Below are 14,337 nucleotides of genomic sequence, written 5' to 3' on the forward strand. Positions count from 1 at the left end.
GTCTTTTGGAGGGTGGGTGGTTGTCAGTCTTGTACTGTACTGTATTTTATTCATTATAATCTCATGGCACTTGTTGTTGTATGCACTCAAATGTAAAGCACATTGAGTTTTCCTGTACTAAAATGTTCTCTCTAAATAAAATTGCCTTGCCTTTCCTCAATGTCTCTATGGGCTGCAGGAGGTAATAGGATGTGATCAGACTGGTTTCAGCAGGTGGCGGAGGATGGGGAGAGTCAAGGTTGCCTGAGTGCATGTGTCAGGACCCTGACTGCAGCAGACAGGCTATCTGGATGTGCCCCTCAGCCCAACCTGATCTGTGATTGGTTGAGACCGGTTGGATGGCTGTTGCAGATGGGGTCATCCTCCCCTAGTTGTCACCAAGACGACTGCATCCTCCACAGTAACTGAAAACATCCCAACAGAAGGCAGAGAGAAGAAGAGAGCAGCAGGAGTGAGACAAGCTATATTTATAGTTTAAGCACTTTTACAACAAAATTACAAAGTGTTTCACAAAGAAGACCATGCAAGCAATAAGAGCAAATACAAATATCAAGAAGATTGAAAAGTTTTAGGATGAAATCAAAAAAGAATCACATTACATTTTCAATTTTAACCACAAAATCACATTATGTATACCCCATCCTCAAGACATCAAATTAAATTAAAGCATGTACAACACTCTGTTCTTCTTGAGCAAGAAAACATTTTACTGGAAACAGACATGAAACCTAGACATAGAAACCTAAGTCTGCATCAGTGATTGCTTGCAGGATGTTTTTTTTCACAATATGCTGGAAGAATATGGGCCAAACCGGATGAGCTCTCAGGGCATCAGCATTTGATATCCATGAGGCATGCAATAACATGGCTATACTGCTAGAATCAAAGGGTGTTGATGGGAAGTACATCCAGGTGTTATCAGTGTTACATACAGAACATTGTGGTTTTGAATGGCTTGATCCGGAGGAACTATGTAGTGTACACCAAAAACAGAAGAGGACCAACAATGGATCCTTGAGGAACACTGTCATGACTGTACGTATGACTGTATTTACCAATCTAATAAAGACTGAAAAATGTCAAAAGTTCAATAATTTTTCATGAGAGAAAAGAGTTGTGAGGAAATGACATGATAGCATCTTCATCAGTATGATGGATGTGTAGTTGCTGAAAGTTTGATCAATCAATGCTGAACAATGACATGTTTAGTAAAGGAGCCAGCAATCAAAGAACTGGTGAAAAAAATGTACATAAACAGTAACAAGAACCATATGTAGTGGAGCTGAACCCTAAAAGTGTTACTGGGTTCATGATATATTATGTAAGATGCTGAAAGAGGGGGATTCAGGTTGGATTTCCACTCCACCTTGTAGACAAAATTAACCAAATATTTCTCAAGTCTGGATTTAGGATTGAGACAGGAGGGACATTTACCAACGGAAAACAAATGGTTTCAAGATATCATGAGGGAAAAGAGGAAGAGACAAATTACAAAGATGTTTGTTGTATTAAGGGGAAAACTCCTCACAAACTTTGTAGTCTTTCCCCATAGTAACTAACATTTCAATTTGAATCTAATTATTATTCCACTGTGGAATTAACAAAAGATGCATGAGATTTTATTTTAGTAGCCACTCATGCATTTTACCCTGATAGCTATTGGCACTGCTGAAGGATTTCTAACTACACCGCAACAAATTCTTTTTATATGCACAGTACATAACTAAGACTATATTGTTTTGTACAAATTACATCCAATCTGATCTTTTTAACATTCTAGACTGTTACCATCCCACAAATCCTATGATCTATAGACTATGTTGCACCCATGTGTAAACAGCAGTCCCAATTATTTTCTCCCAAACTACAGCTTAGCTTGTGTATTTTTGTCTCTTAAATTATTCTCCTTGTCTCTCCACCTGAAGACCCTTCGTTGTTTACGAGGCCATCACTGTAAACAATTTGTTGCTAATTTATTTTCATGGTTAAATAAAGGATAAATAAATATCAATCTTCCTTAACCTTGCAGAACCTTCTCAAACTGCCTTCCTCACTCCAGAGCTGTCCTTGGTGCTGCAGACCTCCCTACCACCCAGTCAGCTCTACTAGCATAAACCATCTCTGATAGGTGCAGCTGTAAAGCTTAAGGTTATATGTAAATGGCTGCATTATAAGGTCAAGCGTCATTCTCATGAGAGAGAAGTGAGTCTCGTGGGTTTTTAATGTGGAGGAGAAATCTTTCAAATTTGATCTGGATTGTAATTATCCAGCCTTCACTGTAAATTTCTCAAGACAACATTACACATTAATTTCTATCTGCATATATTATATTTGTCATATTTTGTATAATGTTTAAAATCTGCAAGTCTCTGCAAAATTTCCTCAATAATTTCTCAGTAGCTATGCTCTCAAGCAGCAAAGTGCTCTTGTTTTAAAATGCAGTCTAAAATTTGTGCCAAGAGCAGACAGTGAGTGTATATCATTTCAATAAATCTGAGTGAAGGAGACAAATTCACAGCTCTCTATCACGACTCTGATGGATACAGAGGAAGAGGCAGAGAGCACTCAGAGGTCTATCTGCAAGCCCTCTAACTCAGGCTGTCTGTACTGTAGGTGTGGTGATGCTGCAGGAAGAGACATAAAACACACACACAGCGATAAGGTGAATGCAAACACACAGGCATGCACTCACACACATACGCTTGAAGTGCATATTTATGCAGACAGGGCATGTATATTGTACATAAATACCTTGTTAAGCACACATCCAACACACAAGCACACAGTCAGCTGAGAGGCAGGGGCTCGATTGGAGGAATGACAAGAGGAGATGATCTGTAGGCTATTCCTCATGCTGTCACCAGCTCACGACATCAGGGTGGGGGCGGGGAGGCAACTAGAGGGGTGGCAGCAAGTATTATATTATCTAGGAGTAGTGTGGAGCAAAATACATGGAAAAAAATGCAATAAATTATACATTGCAAATCACTTAATAAAAAGTTATGACATTACTTTAGTAATTACTCAAGAGCAAAGGTAATTTGTTACATTTCTCTTTACATTGGGCTACATTTGTTACTCACCATTTCAGTCAAAGGTGCCCTTAACCAACTCCAAAGCCCCCCAAAACACATCACATCTTCTGTATATAATGTGTCAAAAAAGAAAAACGAGACATTGGTGTGAAACACGTAGCCAGTCTACACTTTGGGGGGTATTTGTCAATCAATAGCTAGCTTAGCATTAGCACAGGTGACTGCATTCAGCAGCACTTCAGAGGTCTCGTCCACAAAGTGAAGAAGAGGGGTTGACGTATCCTTCAACTCAGAATGAAACCCAGGTGATTCTTGAATGTAGGCTAACCACTGGCTAACGTTAGCAAGCCAGCTAAGCACACGCAACATGTCCAAGTTACCCGCAGATACATTTCATCTCTTTTGGTAAATGTTAGCTACCATCTGACACCTTCAGCCTCTGTGCCAAACTAACACTTCATGGACCAGTCTGTCCACTGAACACAGCACAGTTGCAGATATAATATTGTTATCAACTCTCCATCAAACTCCATGTAAAGCAGTGAACAAGCCAACCACCCAAATTGTCAGAGTAATGCAACATCAAGGCTGGAATACCAACTAGGCAAAGCAGGCAACTGCCCAGGGGCCCCAGACACCCAGGTGTACTCTACATCATTTGGTTTACTGTAATATGATTAATCGAAAATTTGTTTCGAAATTTGTACCACTGAAGTACAATATCAGCTATGACAGGTCCTCCGTTCTCCATGTTGTGGCTCTGGTCTTGAAAAGGGACTCGTTTTAAGACAATAATTGTTTTAGTTTATATATTATTAGGAGTACTGTAAGACTGCAACCAACAATTATTTTCATTATCAATAGGTCTGACAGTTATTTTCTTTAATAATCGATTAACTTTTCATTGTAAAATGTCAGAAAATGGTGAAAAATGCCCATCATTGTTCCCTGAAGCCCAAGTTAACATATTCAGATTACTTGTTTTGTCAGAAAAGTCAAAACAGGTCGCCACTGAAAAAGGTATCACATTACACAAATGTGTTACTAAGTAATACGTTACTGCCAACAGTGTCAGGGAGTGGGGTATCGTTTGGCTTCACCCACTGCTATTATGTAATTACACATAGTCAAGCAAAACCCCATTACTGAGTGTTTGATGTTGTAGTGATACTCAGAGGATTATTGGATGTGATTGCAAAGAGTAGCATGTGTGTGCATGTGTATGTGTATGAGCGTACATGCCGAGTACAGACAGATGTGTTGCAGAGAGATGGAGACTGTGCTGAAGCCACTAAGGACAGGTGAGAAGTCTTCCTTTTGCATCTGCTTTCTAACGTATGATGATATGATATTATATCCCCTATTGCCTAGCAACGCAAACATCACTAGAGGTAATCATGTCAGTCCAATTCACTAACTCTAACAATGATTCACCAATAAGTGGCATGTTGTGGCCCAGCTTTAGGGGTAAATGGATACCAAGAAAATTAAACCCGAGTCTCTGGGGCACCCAAGCCTGTGATAAACTAATGGAAATCAATTGGGGCTCTCTCATTAAAGCGATAATCAACTATGTATGGTGAAGTTGCATTGATTGGAAAACAGTTTGAGTGACAGCAATGCTAACCTCAGGGGCAGTTAGCGATGAGTCATGGTGAGTGGGGCTTTTGAAACATCCTCTGTGTCACTTGTCATATCCTGCCTCCTTGCTTTGATCCAGTGAGACACTGTGGGTCACATGTCGTGACACTGTCGAAATGATCCACAAAATAAGTAGATTCACACACTTAGTTACTGCATTGGCTATTTACTGCATTTGATGACTAGTGTGAGCAGGAGTAAGTATGTGTGATATACACAGGTTTACTTTCTATACGGCTTGTGGCTGCATGTTTCGAGAAATATACGTTTATGAAAATACTCCTGCGCTTATGTATGATGTTTGATCAGCAAATTCATGCTTACATTACTTTGGATCTAATGCCACAGCTGTCTCTCTGCCTTTCTTCTCCTTCCATCTGTATGGAAGCTTCAGGACACAGATTTCTGCACCCAGGATTTGCTCTGAGAAAGTTTCTCCCGCCCACCTATGGAAACACTTTCCCTCTGTACATTATTAAACACAACTCCCCCCAGTCATGACAATATTGGCTCATCACCTGTGTGTATGTGTGGTTTCATCTCACTTTCATAAAACTAAATAGAATTCCCTGTGGTGTGAGGACAATATTTGTTCACCCTTTGTGTGTTAGACGGTTTGTGTGTGTGTGTGTGTGTTTGTTTTAGTGTCATTGCCCTTCCATACTTTGTGTGGGTGTAAATAAATAGTGAAGAATGGAAGAGAAAAGCAATGTAACGGTAACTCAGGTCAGGTGGAGGCATCACAGTGAAGTCAAGCACAAAAATTACATTATGCTAAATAGCAGCAAACAAAAACTCCATAATTTGTGTATTTTTTTGTCAATTCCAAGCTTCTCCCTCTATGAAGTTAGGTTATAAAGGTCCCACAATGTAGAAAAGGAGATTTCCATTTCTTTTTTGATTATAAAGTAGTGGTAAATACCACTAAGTAATACTAAGTATCAAAACGCTCAGTCCACAGAGAAATGCACACAGCCCGTATTCAGAAACTGTGCCTTTAAATGAGCAATTTGGACTTCCGTAAGGTTGTGATGTCACAACTAAACACTCAGCACTTTGGAGGGGTGGCCCACCCCTCCTATGGGACCCCCACCCCTCCTGAAAGAAACAAAATATTTCTACTTATGTTATTTACCTAATTTATGTACACTCCATTTCAGCTCAGCATGAGTGTCTCTTCTGCATTTTGCTGCCATTATGTTGGACAACATTATCCTCAGCTGTGGCCCATGCAATTTACCAGTGAGTTTTGCCCAGAGCCCTGGTTTTACCTGCCTACAGACTAGACTACAATCCATCACCTGTGGTTGGCCTGGGCATGCGTCACTCAGAAAACAGTCAGCCAAGGAGATGTAAAACTATATTGAGATGTTTTTTGGTACTTAAAACCCTGAAAATATCTCCTTATGGATATCAAGACTTAAAGTAAAACAATGGAAAAGTGTAAAATATGGAACTTTTAAGGTGCAAATTTGGCAAAAGTCCAAAACATAAGACTCTTAACTTCCTATTTTAAGTGCAAGCACATTAACAAGCTGTGTTACTGTTGAAGGGGACCTAAATGTTCTCCACTTAGCCAAGTGAAACCAGACTACAGTCTGCCATCGATTTCTCATCCTGGATAGTGACTACCTGAGGGCTGAAAGTTTGCAATAAACTGTAGCTGTTTGAATTGAGCAGCTTACTATTTACAGTGGCTGACAGGATGTTTGTTTCTTGAATTCAGTAGACACTGACCTGAAAATGTTTCCCTCCCTTTCTCTTGGAAGGTGGAGAGAAGTTTCCTTACGAAGAAGAACATGTGGTCACACTAAACAATAAGGTAAGCTAAATTCTGAGTCATTAGGCTTGTGAATTAAGAATAATGAAGCATGTTATGTGTTATATTTTACATTTGAGAATAGACTGAAATACTACTGTATGTGAATGATGTATGACAAAATGTATTCAAATTGTGTCAATGATGTGTCTAAAAGAAAAGTGCTCAGTAGCTTCATGTCAGTTAGATGATGCTCTCCTTCACTCTAGCAGAAACAAAAATGGTAAGTAAAACGAAGGTTATCATAAAGTAATGAAGCCTTTGAGAAGTGAGTGAGTGGTTCTTAGCTCATTCATTGGTAACTACTTGAGATTTTGTTACACAGTGGAATTATTCATGCAACAAATTATCTCTATAGCCAAGCTAGCAGCTCCCTGAGCCTGTAATGCTCATTATGAAGGAAACCAAACTGTTGACAGTTAAACCACAGTGTTGGACAAACTGAAATGTGCCAGATGAAAATTCAGGGAATCACCAATGTTATAAGGTTTCATCCTGTGGGCACCAAACATAATTGTACCAAATAAAAATCCATTCAAAAAGTGTTAAGACATTGAAACAAAAATGTCAGCCTCAACCTCAACCACCAAAGTCAGGTGGATTCATCCTCTGGGGAACCTAAATGTCATACAAAATGTGTGGCAATCCAATCCTATTCTCGCTCCCAACTCGTCAAATACCTCCCTCTTAGGCACTTCTATAGACTTCTGAAATAGACGCCATGAGACTGATGAAGTCTATATAAGATAATGGCAAAAAGCTGCACTCTGCAGCAGGACACCACTGGTCACTTCCTGCCTCCAGCCATGCTTCAAATTATCATTTTAACCCAAACCTTGATCTTTCCATAACCCTAACCAAGTGGTTCTTGTGGCTAAACCTAACCAGGCCATAAGCACAGCAGTGTCATACCATAAAACATAATTAACAGGGATTTATAATGGTTTGATTGGAAGATACTTCCAAAACAAATTTCACAAACTGTTGTGATATTGCACAATGAAAAATGCATCTAATAGTGACATGGATGGGTTTACATTGGAGTAATTTGAAAGCATCTCAGATGCTAAAGGATGCATCGATATCAGACGTTGAGGGATGTGACAAAGCAGCTGGATTTGATGACCAGGGTAGTTGTCAAGATGTTTCAGAAAAGAACAAAGTGGTCAACCAACCAACCAACAGACCGACATTATCATCCTTTGTCCTGCAATTTTGCCGCAATGTCCGTATTTCCATTAATTTATTATCATGAGTAAAGTATTATCCTTAGTTTGCATACTACTCTTTGGAATAATAACATTGCTGAAATCAGGAATCTCTGAGTGTATTATAGACACATATAGAGATAAAGAGAGAGGACCTCTATGTCAGTGGCTTTGTGTCTCCCATCACCATCAGTAATCCCCCAATCCCAAAGGCCCTGCGGTGGTTCTCAGTAGCTGCCCCTGCAGGTGCCTGTCTGAATATTCTTATTAAAGGGCTCACTGTTGTGCGTTCCCCAGGTTCCTGTGCAGGGGGGAAGACTTAGGAGGTGCAGAGCCAGACGCTTATCCTTTGAGCTCGGTAGGGAGTTTGTTAGTCTGGTAGGGGATGTTAGACAATCAGCAAGTGAATGCTTGTTAAGCCAGCCCCAGCAAAGTTTAGTCAATAGATTGCTCCTATAACTTCTCTTAAGAAGACGGAGAGGTAAGCCAACCATGCAGACAATTAGGGGTTGAATGGTGAGCAACACAGCTATCCAAACAGCTGAGGAAGCCAAGCAGACAGGAGGGGATAGAAGACTGTAGAGACAGGTGTAGGAATAGGCTGGGCAATGTCAGACTGTCAGACTTTCTGTCTGTTTTTCTGTCTGTCTGGTGACTTGTCAGGCTGTCTGTCTGGTGCCTGTGTGTATGTGCAGGAGTGGTGGGGGCATTCTGAGGTGGCAGCTACATAACAGCACACGAGGGAAATCACTGTCAGAATGCTGGAGATGTGTGTCAGCCCTGACCCTAGAGGATGACCAGTCGGATTAGCGGGGCTGCATCATGTTGTTGCGTGTGGGTGTGGATATGTGGATGGCAGCACTATTTTATTATGTTTGGTCTTTGTGTGTGTGTGTGTGTGTTTGGTGGAGGGGACATGAACATGTAACCATATTGATGGAATGAAAGCTTGGTTCAGAATTATCTTTGCGTGCACTAGTGATCACGTACATGCCCAACAGATCACCAGCTGAACTATTTGTTTGCTGCTTGTTTGTTTGTCTTGCAAAGGGCTTCTGATATTTTACAAACTAAATCTGTCATCACAATCCTACATACACACAAACAAGCAGGCAATAGGCTTTGTGGTTTCATCCATATTCTCCACTTTTCTGATATATTGATATCTGCTGTCATTACAGCAGTCATCTCCACTATTCAGGACACCAGCTTAGTATGAGAGGTCACCATGTGAACAAAATGTTTAACCTTGTATGTGACCTTCCTGCTGCTGTGAAGCAACAGGCATTAAACTCTTCTCGTAATTGACATGATGTTATCCTGTATCTGCAAAGTAGATTTGTTACATGTACAGTGGTCTAAAATGACTAAAATCAAACTTTAATCAGTATTCCATTTACATATCTAGAAGCCACTGATAGGATATTGCTATGAAGCATATCTGTGTATGAGAACTATCTGTATCTTTTTTTTTGTAAAGGATCAGTTCACCCACAGTACTGCATATACACAGCAAACAATACGTTTTTTTTCACTTACATCTTGGTATATATATATAGTATAGTTTTGTTTTTGTTTTGCCCAGGTTTTAACAAAGCTTGCATATATTTCTGCAGTCTGTCTAAACAATGGCGGAGGATGGAATGTTGTCTGAGGTGCTCACAGCATGAAAAACTTATACTTGAAAATTCAACAGCAACATGTTTTGCAGTATGCTACCAGTTTTCAAATGAAGGAAGTTTTATCTCTATTTCCATGGACACAACCCTTACCGTGTAGTGTAAACTCCAGTATATTAAGTCCAGTGTTGCCCAACAGGATAAAAGATTCCATCATTTATGCAACGCAATAAAGCTTCTCCTGGTCATCCTGTGAAATCTTTCTTGCAAACTGGACCACCTGAGGTTTCATAGATGTCTGAATCACTTGGGAAGAAGGAAAGTCCAAGTGAAGATTTGCTCATGAGATGCCTCGTAATGTAAAATGAAAGCCTGATGCTGAATGGCATTATAGACTCCATAATGCCAAGCTCTATAATACCATAAGCCTGTCTGATAGTAGAGCTTATGTCTTGTCAGACAGCAGTTGGCGGAATGACAAAATGTTGTCCAGGTCTGCTTATTCTAAAGAATGTACATCCTTGTATCAGTGTTTACAGTGAGAGAGAAAAAAAAATACGGCACATGGGAATTATGATGAAAGAAAGAAAGAAAGGGAGACATCAGCGTGACTTTAAGCCCCAGCATTCAGAACAAATGGCACAGCGTTGTAAAGCATGTAGTCCAGGCAGTCTGAACTAGTGTTTCAGTATGCTGCCAGAGCACTGCGTCTGACTCTCCATAGAGGAGGTGTCAAATGACCTCTGCAGTAGTTACTATCCAGCCCTGCACTGTTACTGGATACCTGCTGCTGTGACAGCCCACTCTCTCTAAGTGTGTATGCATATGAACAACAACAACTCTCCACCCTGATGGAGTATGGGGCTTTTTTACTATCTTTATTCAAGAGCATGGTCTTTCAATTAAAGAGCACGAGTTATTGATTTCACGTTGAGATTTTGTAATTCTCTCCTCAGAACCCTGCCATCACACTTAAATAGCCCCTGCTTGGGCTTAGATTTGCTCTGCTTCTGCTAAAACTGTATGCTTGCACTCACATATATTGTTGCTTGCATAGATTTCCCGCTCCAGCTTCAGCTCTTCTCCTCGCACTCAGGCTGCTTCTGTGCACTCATGAAACTTCTGCTCTCAGATTTCTGCTCTACTGTCAGATTTTGTCAAAATTCCCCAACCAATAGAATTCCAGGTGTAGTGTCGACCAATGAAACGATCCCTGCATCCTTGCGAGTGTGTTTGCTTCACTTCTTTGTGTGTCCCATACGGACAGTTAGTCTTTAACTGGGTTCATCCATTCTTGCTCTCCAGGGTTTAATTAAATGTACTTCCCTTACTTTCTTGTATGAGTTTTGGAATAAAAGGACAGTTAATGTATATACCAGTGTCTGTATGTTTTCTTTTACTATAATAGCTACATATAATAGTAGCCGTATAGCACACCAGCCTCCCGTCAGTGTGCTGGAGGAGAACAACATTGCTTTCATGAGTATAGCAGATGACTGGCCAACACAGATTACCATAGTCATGGACCTCAAGTTTTTTATTTTTATTTTAATGGTGCTATTACTTCTTTCAAATTGAATTGATAAATAGTATATAATATTTATGGCACAAGAATACATCCATGATAATATGCTTGGTTTTCAAGTGATGTACATTATATGAACACTGTTGCTAAGCAACGAACAACAAAATGGATGTTGCTGTGTTTCTTTTTTTTAATCTGTATTTCGTTGTTTAGGAATGGCAAACAGCAAAAGTAACTAGCTAACACATTAAGACGGCATCCTTTTTGTTGTTACTTGCCTAGCAATAGTGTTTGCATCATGTACAACACTTGAAAGCCAAGCATATTATCATGAACATATTCTTGTGCTGCAAATATGACTTAAACAATTCAATTGGAAGGAAGTAATGGCACCATTAAAATAAAAACTTGCTCGAGGTCCTTGACTTTGGCAATCCACTAGACTCCTGCTCCTGAGTCATGAAGATGATGTCATTTCCTCATCTAGCACACCGACAGGAGGCCAGTGTGCTATACAGCTGCTATTATATATAACTATTATAGTAAAGGAAAATGTCTGGACACTGATATATATATATTAACTGTCCTTTTATTACAAAAGTTGTACAAGAAAGCAAGGGAAGTACATTTATTAAGCCCTGGAGGGCGGAAGTGGATGAACCCGGTTGACTGCCCGTACGAGACGCTTTAAGAAGTAAAGCGAACATGCCAGCAAGGAAACAGGGATCATTTCATTGGTGAACACTACACCTGGCATATTGTTGGTTGGGGAATTTTGACAAGGTTATTGCACAAAAAATGCAAGAGCAGAGCAGAAATCTGAGAGCAGAAGATTCACAAGTGCACAGAAGCAGCCTGAGTGCGAGGAGAAGGACTGAAGCTGGAGCAGGAAAGCAGAGCAATTTTAAGTGCAAGCAGGGGCTATTTAAGTTTCTTGAATGAAGAAAATAAACCAATAATGGAGCTACTGTGTTTGTGTCTGCATCAACCAAGCTTATATTTTGATAGCACTCTATATGTCATATGTCTTAGGAATGCACTCTTACTCTATGTGTTCATGAATTGCCTGAACCTGCTTGTGGAGAAGAACTTCCTCTTGAGGACAATAAACTATCTATGCTGTTTTCATGTGCTTACTGGGAAATATGTTTGGGTTTATGGACTTCATTTTCCCCTCTCTCTAAAAGAGGCAATACGTCAGAGAAGTATATCAACCCTGGCAGACCGTGTTGGCCCTGATGGTGAAACAGACAATTTAGCCAAGCCTCTTATAGCTCCTCTAGAGGGAAATACCCATAAAAGGTTAACAAAAGTCACCTCTTAGACGGCTCTCACAGTCTATTAATCATGTTAAGATGATTACGTAAAAGGAATTATCTATCAAATGGGCTCAGGCAGGTCACAAGAGTAATTTAGGCTTCTTTTAGCACAGTAACTTGGTTGGAAATGCTTTTCATGGGTACAGCACAGCCCAGCTTACCCATCCAAACAAAGGCTGCATAGAGTGTTGCAGAAACCAAATGTTCAAAGGTGGAACATCCAACTAAAAATCTTTTTATACTATAGGTCTGTTGTATAGTTAGGTCCACTAAGTACTTTCCGGATTAATCAATGTTTTTAATAATAACGATGGATCAAATGACTATGTGACACATGAATGTGAATAGAATTGCTCATCATGACAAACAATAATTATCACCCAACTCTACAGTTTTCCTTTTTAGTGGAGCAATGGCTACTAAAAGGCCAAATATTTTCTTTAGGAGTGGGTGGACACCAAAACGGAGAGTTAAGATTGGGCTCACATTTTCCAGGTGGACAGAAATGTGACTTCAAATGAATGCTAATGTTGCTCCATGCCTGCTGGATGTGTACTGTTAACATTTTTGCCACAACATATGTCAATGTTGTGTTTTCAGGTTGATCTGCTGTTCCCAAGTAGCTTTAAAGTACAGCTACTCTTTGAATCACGTCTTGTGTTCTCCTCTGAGAAAAAATCAAAGATCAACCAATGTTTATATTTTATATTTTTGGTTTCATAATGGTTTCCTCCATCTTTTCATTAATTACATTACATAGATAGAGAACTTGTTTCAATACAGCCAATCAAATTGCTTCACTTTAAACCATATTGGCATAAAGCAGTAACATCACCGTTCTGTCATAGGCAGACAGTCACAATGACTAATAGCCAGACAGCATTCTGCTACACAACACAAGAGCCACAGACTCTGAACAACAACTGCATTAGCTTTCCTGCTAAAGTCTCCTTCTTATGTAACTTACAAACATGGACACTTGTCTAGGTTGTTGAACGAGCTGCCAAACAAACATTCAACCGGGGAAAGGTGCACTGCTAACATCATATAAGCTAGCAGCTAAATAGTTGCTCAGCTGCAGCACATTAAACAACATGTAAACATACCTGTAGTCCTTTTAGATACTGGTATGGTCCTTATTCTTCAAAATACTGCTAACAACACACTGTCTGCCCATGGCTCGTAAGGTACAGCGCAAGTTTGTGTACTTTGTCTCTTGTTCCCCTGCCAGGATCAGCCTGCCAGCTGCTGTTAATCATACACAGATACTGACATGAAAAGGAGTATTTCTGATATTTTCCTAAAGACCTTTTGCTTTTAATACTAAAAAAAACAGCTAACAATACATTTGAATAACACATTGACATTACTTGACTGCAAAAAAGAATGACTAAATGTGATTTCTGTTGGGCTTTAAGACTACAAGCAGCACAGGACTGTGTGGTACTTTACTGTGTGTACTATAAAAAAATATTTTTTTTAAAAAGATCTGACTACCACTTGGACAATAATAAAAATACATACACTATATAGACCCTTGGTACAGTTAGTCATCTTAGATGAATGATGAACAGCAAAAGTAATGAATGTAGCCTGTCCAAGTTTTGGATTTTCTATTTGAAATTATCTCTAATAATAATTACAACAGGCTACAAAAAATATATTTTGTATCTATGTGGCTGAAGTGAGATTTTTCTTCCTTTGGTCACTTCCATGTGTCAGTGTCTTTGGGTGCAGCCACCCTGTCCCTGCATGGTGAGAGTCTGCGGGCTGTTCCTGTTGCTCCTCTGATGTCATCACCACTCCCCCACAGAGCGGGGCTGCATGCCCCTCCGTCTGCAGGGCGCTGATTGTTGTGGCATCCTTCCTTTCACGTCTTCCTCCTCCACCTCCCTCTTCCCCCCCTGTGTTTCCTCCACACCATCCCTCCTCTACCTTTGAATCCCCATAGTGACAGTTTGAGTTGACATTCCCAGTGTGCCTGAAGGCTGTCAGCAGGACATTGTGTTCCTTTTTCATACAAGGTGGCTGATGAAAAGGGAGACTACCTACTTGTGAAGCCACAGTGCAATTCAGTCAACAAATAGAACATCAGTTTTGGAGGAGAAATAAGTGATAATTGGGTGAAAAAACAACTTGTTGACAAAAAATGAAAATCATTTATCATTATC

General features: G+C 39.9%; 1 long non-coding RNA gene across 2 annotated transcripts; it reads right to left on the minus strand.

Moving 5' to 3' along the window:
- Positions 1-318: 318 nt before the first annotated feature.
- LOC122979045 lies at positions 319-13,494 on the minus strand. 2 transcript variants are annotated; one of them, XR_006402788.1, is made up of 3 exons: positions 13,273-13,494; positions 2,752-2,896; positions 319-404 (listed from the first exon to the last, which is right to left on the minus strand). It is a non-coding gene; the product is annotated as an uncharacterized LOC122979045 (long non-coding RNA). The 2 variants fall into 2 exon arrangements; XR_006402789.1 differs by lacking the exon at positions 13,273-13,494 and adding an exon at positions 3,084-3,403.
- Between the last annotated feature and the right edge of the window lie 843 nt (positions 13,495-14,337).

The sequence above is a fragment of the Thunnus albacares genome, chromosome 3 (genome assembly GCF_914725855.1).
Source record: "Thunnus albacares chromosome 3, fThuAlb1.1, whole genome shotgun sequence".
Lineage (NCBI taxonomy): Eukaryota > Metazoa > Chordata > Actinopteri > Scombriformes > Scombridae > Thunnus > Thunnus albacares.